The sequence below is a fragment of the Arachis hypogaea genome, chromosome 1 (genome assembly GCF_003086295.3).
Source record: "Arachis hypogaea cultivar Tifrunner chromosome 1, arahy.Tifrunner.gnm2.J5K5, whole genome shotgun sequence".
NCBI lineage: Eukaryota > Viridiplantae > Streptophyta > Magnoliopsida > Fabales > Fabaceae > Arachis > Arachis hypogaea.
In genome coordinates, this window is record NC_092036.1 from 56,622,920 (window position 1) to 56,630,431 (window position 7,512).

The following is a 7,512-nucleotide window of genomic DNA, read 5'->3' on the forward strand; positions in this document are numbered from 1 at the left end:
CTCTTTCTTACTCTTAAGTCCACAAAGAGCTCTAAGTTGACAATTATTTTCAATCAAACCATATTCAAGTGAGAAAGTAAATCTTAGGGATAAGAATTTTACCCACTTGAATGTTCTATAGGATGGTGACTTAGGAAGGGGTAGTCCTAATGATCTTGCAAGTTCTACTCCCTTGTGCTCTTCCTTGACTATCTCCACCTCTTTGCAAGCTTCTTCCATTTCAACCTCTTCCTCTTGGTAGCTCTCTTCTAATTCAATCTCTTCTTTATTGATCACTAAGGGTATGGTAGGTTGTGTACATTCTTCCATGACTTCAATTACATGTCCAATGGGAGAGGATTCAATTATAGATAGAAACTCATCAATGATTAAATCTATCTCTTGATCAACCTCTTCAAAGTCTTCAACCATGATATGCCTTGGAGGTTGCGCACCCTCCTCAACATTAATATCAAGCTTCTTGGAAGAGGGCTCCATTATTCTACATTCCTATGGACCTTCAATATCTCCCAAATCTTCAACCACTTCTTCTTCTTTTTCAACAATCATGGCTTCCTCCAATTGCTCCAATACAAAATCCCACTCCTTGTTCTCCACTGGAGCTTTTAATCCCTCTTTCATACTCTGTTCCTCGTTAGATTCTTCACATGTGGCCTTGGAAGTACTTTGAGTGCATGAGAATCGGGAGGCCAAAGTGTGTACTACCTTGGTCAATGTAGTCACAAATTCTAGTGTGCTCCTTTGCATATCTTCTTGCCCTTGAAGAAGAGGGCCAAGGGTATCATCCATTGGAGATGGGGGTGGATAGAAGGGTTCATTATTTTAGAAAAAGTGTTCATAATAGGAAGATGGTTCTTCTTGGCGGAAATATAGAGATGGTGTGTATTGAGGTGGTTCTTGGGAGTAATTGTGATAGACTTGTGGTTGTTCTAAGTGTGGTTCATATGGCTCATATGGTTGTTGGTATAATGGATAAGGATTAGGGTCATATGGAGGTGTTTGGTGGTAGAGGGCTTGTGAGTATGGTGGTTCAAAATTATGTTGAGGAGGTGGTTCATAGGCATATGGTGGTGGTAGTTTATAGTCACAAGGAGCTTTACCATAGCCACTTGATTGGTATCCATCATAGAATGGTTGTTGCTCATAATACATTGGAGGGGGTTGTTGCCAAGAGGGTTGATCAAATCCTTGAGGCTCCTCCCATCCTTGATTGTTCCATCTTTGATGCATGTTGTCATTGATATTCACATTTCCTACAACATAATTTGAACCGAACTCATAGCCAAAATGATGAGAATTCATAGTGAAAGGACAAAATAAAAACAAAAACTAACAAGAAACAAGGAAAACTAGATCCTAAAACTAGCAAAACAACAAAAAATCAAGATATATACAATATCAAATATATGTACAATAACCAATAACAAGGCACACAATTGCAATTCCCCAGCAACGATGCCATTTTGACGAATGGAAAATTGTCGGTGTCGGTATAGAATTTCACAAATAAAATCTCGTTGCAAGTATAGTTCTAAACCAACAAAAAATTCCTCAATCAAAAATTTATTTGTCACAAGTACAAACCCCAATAAAAATAAACCGAAGTATTTACACCCCGGGATGTCTCTCAAGGAATTGCAGGGAAGTGTCCTCCATTATTGGTTATGGGTTGTATATTTTGGGGTTACGAATAAGGAATAAGAAAAATAAATGAAACTCAAATGATAAAAAGGTCTTGGCAAAGGTTGATGGTTAAGGATCTTTATCCTTGTCACTAACCACAATATGATAATTGCAAGGATCAATCCTATTAAGTCATCCTCTAACAAGTGAAGTAAAGTCAAATGAGCTATATTAATCATAATCCATAAGTCCTAGCCACTCACTAATTTACTTAGTGAAAGCTAGAGTCAATGGACACCAATTATCAATCATTTGGACATTAGCAACTTAAGTTACCATCCCAAGTCAAGAGTATAAAAATCTACTCTAACATCCTACCAAGCATTTTATCAAACACTTGGAAGGCATAAAAGGAAACCATAATAAAATGACAAGATATATAAAATCTAACACTACCAAATGCAAGGAAATAACAATAACAAAGCAATTAAAAAATAAAGGAACATAAAACATGAAATTGCATTAATAGAAATCAAAGGAAACAAAAGTGCATGAACATGAGAATAACAAAATAAAGGAAATAGCAAATAAAACTAAGAAAACAAGGATGTAGCAACAAGAAATTGAGAAGGAAAGTAAATGAAATCAACAATTAAAACCTAGATCTAAGAAAATCTACCCTAATTCTAACCTAAATTCTAGAGAGAAGGGAGAGCTTCTCTCTCTAGAATTCTAACCTAAAACATGATGAAAACTCCAACTAACACTACTTGGTTCATCCCCCTTCAATCCTTGGGTTCAATAGCATTAGAAATGAGTTGGATTGGACCCAAAATGAGCTAGAAATCGCTGGCCACGAGTTGCTCAAAATGACCCATGCTGATCCTGCAACGCGTGCACGTGGACCGACGCGTACGCGTCCCTAAACGCCAAGAAATTATAGAAAATTTTATATCATTTTAAAGCCCTGGATGTTAGGTTTCCAACGGAATTAAAACTGTCTCATTTGGATCTTTGTAGCTCAAGTTATGATTGATTTAGTAAGAAGAGGTCAAAATTGACAACTTAGAAGTTCCTTCAATTCTTCATGAGTTCTCCATTTTTACATGCTTTTTCTTCATTCTCTCAATCCAATCTTTGCCTTCTAAACCTGAAATCACTTAACAAACATATCAAGACATCTAATGAAATCAAGGTGAATTAAATTTAGCTATTTTAAGACCTAAAAAGCATGTTTTCACTCTTAAGCACAATTAAAGGAGAATTACAAAAATCATGCTATTTCATTGAATAAATGTGGGAAAACATGATAAAATTCCTCTAAATTCAACACAAGATAAACTCTAAAAATGGGGTTTATCAAGGGGTCAAGCCTTGTGTTGCCTGAAGGAACAACAATATCAATTGGAGCAACCAAACCAACACGAGTAGGTGCTCTAACCTGTTGATATAACAAAAAAGATAAGAAACACTCTTGAATATAAGTTGGCAAGTACTAGATTCAAGAAAAAGCATTTTAAGGATCATTAATAGCATCATATTCACTGAGCAAAAACAAACACACCATCCTATTAGGTAGAAGTATGTCACATCGAGAATTTTAAACTAACAAATATTGTACCGTGATTCCTATAAGACTTCTACATAAGATCAACAAGCTTAAAGAAATGCAAGTAACATTGTTAAACACATATGCATATGTACAAGCATCAAAACAAAGTTGAAACTTCTGACAGTTAATTTTGGGTAAACAATGCCAATGAAAATAAAAAACCATAAGAAAGTTAGAGAACACCAAACAACAAATTAATATAGGAACAGATAACACTAAACCAAAATTGAAATGGGAACACCAAACAACAAATTAAAATCAAATAATTAAAAAATCGCAACCACAAAAGTTAGAGAACAAATTAAAAATAAACAAAGATTAAGAATCAAGATTTGAACAGAAACTGGCACTGAAAAATAGATGCAGACAAAATACAGGAACAAAAACCAAGAACAGAATCGAGCAATGAAAAATAGATGCAGTGAAAAATAAAGAACCAAAAATGAGGAATAGAATCAACTCAAGTACAGAACAGGAAAAAATCAAAGCATTTAAAAATCATAACAAAGATCAAGAATCAAGAATATCAACCAAGAGAATACTAGAGAACTGCAGAAAATATGCCAACCAAGAATCAAGAACAAATTAAAAATAAAAACTAAAATCAAGAACTAAAATACTTAGAAACAGACCAGAATTAACTCAAGAACATAATAGAAAAACAAATAGAAGTAGTGTAAAATCAGATAAAAAATCAAGAACCCAGTCAGAGGCTCCATTCTTGATGATGCAGATAGAGAGTGGTAGAGTGCAGGGAGGAGTGGAGGAAGACGCGGTGGCTGCCAAAAGGGGAGAGGCACTGGACGACGACGGCTGGACGGGGCTCGATGATGTAGGTGAAGGGGCTTGACGCAATGGCGAAGGGATGAAGATGCTGCTACCTGCTGGCTCGATACCGCAGCAAAAAATGGAAAGGGGTTAGGGGTTTGCAGAGACGGAAGGTTACGGCAGAGGAGGGAGCATCGACAGAGGCTTTGCGAGCATCGACGATGTTCTTCGCGGAGTGCTGTGGTTCTTCGCGGAGTGCTAGGGTTCTTCGATGTTCTTTGGAGTGCTGAAGAGAGGGTTAATCGTCAGTGTTTAGGATGAGGGACAATGAAGAGAGGGTTAACCACTGCCATATCTGAAAGATTTAGGGTTTAGGTTCTTTAAAAGTGGGAGAAATGGTATTGGGCCAAGAAGATGGAGAAAGATGAAGTTTTGAAGAGAGAGGATGTGCCAATTGTGTAAGTCGTCAAAGTCATTTCAAACGGACTTTATTGAAATATTTTTTTTCTTTGGAACATTTTGGCTACGCTTTAGAAGCGTGCCAAAATACTTGTAAGAAACAGCTACGCTTTTAAAATGACACAATAATGAAATCATGTTGCTACGCTTAAAAAGCGTGCCTGTTTCTCTCTATGGTTACGCTTTTTAAGCGTAGCAAAAAAAAGCATGGCCAAATCTCGAATTAATTGCCACTCTCATAAAAGCGTAGCGATTGACCTTTTTTGCCACGCTTTCGAAGCGAAGCAAAAAAAGCGTGGCCAAATCTCTCTTCAACTGCCACACCTTAAGCACCTTGCTAGCACATACACTCACTATGGTAGCTTGCATACATCAATTCTCATCTATTTTTCACAGGCATATATCACATGCACAAGAAGCAATGAAGGCTATCTAGCCAAATTCCATGACGAGTAAAGCACTAAGTTTGGTGTACACGCCAAGTCTACTAGGACTTGACACACTATTGCACACATTCATATTTTTGCTTATATCTTGGTCTAATTTAGTTTTTTCTTTAGCTAATTCCACTTCATGTATCCTACTTGCTCCATGCACATTATGATAATAAGCTTGGTTCTCTCCTGCATTAAAAAAATTAATTTCATTTGTTTTATTTGAATAAGCTTTTGCATCATTCACTGGCTTTCACTAGATAATCATAATGATTCATAATTCTGTCACCACTATTGTTCTTTGTTACTTGAGGATGAGCAACTATTCTAAGTTTGGTGTCAGAGGCTATGTAAAACATAGCCTAGAAGGACAAAAAAGGTGACAACCCTATTTTTAGCTTTAATTCTTTATAGATATTTTTGTCTTTGGTTGATAATCATGATTTACTTATCTTCAATTTACTCTACTTTTGAGATTGCTTGTACCCAATATATTTAAACATGCTACAAAGAGTTTTTGAAAGAATGGAAAATTGAAGAAAATTTTTAAAATATTAGAGTAAGTAAGATTAAAAAAAGTGGTGGTTTGATAATGTGATTAGGTAATGAGTTTTGTACTTGTGGAAACTTGCATGAGATTTCTAGACAGGGAAAGACATTTAAAGAATTATTATGGAGGTTTTCTATATAACTAATAAGTAGCAAGAAAAGAAAAAAGAAAGAAAACTAAAAAGCAAGGCCCAAGGCTCTGAGCACCAATGATTAAGAAGTATAAAAAGAAACAAAACTTCAAAGAAGTTGATTTCTTAATTGTGTGCTTGTGGTATTCCTGTGTCAAGGAGAAAGGCTTGAGCAAGTAAATCCTAGGAGTGTTTCAACACCCGATTCCTTGAACCAACTGGTTCGAGAGTGTTGATTGAAAGCTTAATTTAAAAGCCACCTTGAGATAGAACACTTAGAGTCAAAGTTAAGGGCAATCACCTCAAAAATAAAAGGATTAAGAAAAGAAAACAATAATCATAACAAGAAAAAAAATGTTGTCTTCGAAGTGAAAATGTATAAAAAGCTGAGTCTTCCATAATATCATCTGAATGAATTTCCTAAACTCTAAGACTTTCAAGTATAAGGACTAACAAGTATTGGAATTCATGCATAAGCATATGATTAAGTTCACCCCATTATCTCTTGGTCATGTTACTTACTGAGACCTCAAGCAATTCTTCAACACAATTCAATCAAGAAAATCTTTTATGCATAGTATTTTTCTTGCCAAGAAAGATCTTGAGTTTGGTATTGTGATGCATGAGCATCTTTAGTTATTTTGATTCATTCTATCTTTAAATAAAGTTAGTGATCTCTTGTTTTTATTAAGATTTTCATGCTTTTAATCAATGTTTGTTGAAGTTTCCTTCTTTGAACAAAGTTAGTGATGAATCCATATTTGAAGATAAATTTTAGTTTGATTTGAGTAGATTTCATCATATAAACCCACATTTATTCCTCTAAATAGCATGCTTTTGTGTTTTCTCTCTAAATGATGTCTAATTGTAAAAACATGCTATTTTGTGCTTAAATTAATCAATTTTATTCCACTTTCATTCCATTCGATACCTTGATATGTTTGATGAGTAATTTCAGGTGTAATAGGTAGGAATGGCTTGATGAGAGTGGAAGAGAAGCATGAAATTGGGAGAAAACGTGAAGAAATCAAAGGAGAGAAGCATTTCAGAGTGTGCCCACGCACAAGGGTCAAAATCAGCACATGTGCCCATGCACAGTTCTATGCGTACGCACAGAATGGAAATCAGCAAGTGTGCCCATGCACAACTTTTGTGCGTGCGCACAGAAAAAAAATCAGCAAGTGTGCGTATGCACAAGTCCCTGCGCGTGACTATTTTAAAAAGTCACATGGCTTGCGATTTGAGGAGCTTTTTGGCCCATTTCTGAAGGCTTTTGAGCATATTTGAAGAGGGAAGCAACACCATATGGGAGATACACTAACATACATCATAGGATACACTTAGAGTAGTTCAGGGTAGTTTAGTTTAGGTTTTCTCTCAAATTTCCTTAGGTTAAATTAGGGTTTGTAGTATTTTATTGTTCAATTTTGGTCTTGGATTTTGCTATTCCATTGTAAGTATTCTTTAATTTTCTCTTTTATCACATTACTTGTTTTGCACTTTCTTATACTTTCATTTCCTTTATTAATATATACATATTTTGGCAATTTTGAGTTTGAGTTAATGAATTTGATGTTAGATGGCTTTTATATGTTTGTTTGAGTTGCCTTTGTTGATTTGGATCATTTGTGGTTCATAGTTTTCATCATTTTCCCAATTTTTTGCTATGTTTTATGACTATGCCCACTATGTGTTTGATGAAATGCCAATTGTGATTATGGGGTAAATTTCTACCCTTTGGCTTGGGGAAATGAGTTTATAGATTACTAGAGTCATAATGTCCAATATTTAGTGATGATTCTTGGGTTGTTAGTTGTTATTATTTCCACTAACACTAGTAACTTACTAAGGTAATAATTAAGTTAGCTAGGATTTGTGGATTAATAACAATTATTCTCACTTGACTTACTCTTCGATGTTAAGGGTAGACTAAGTG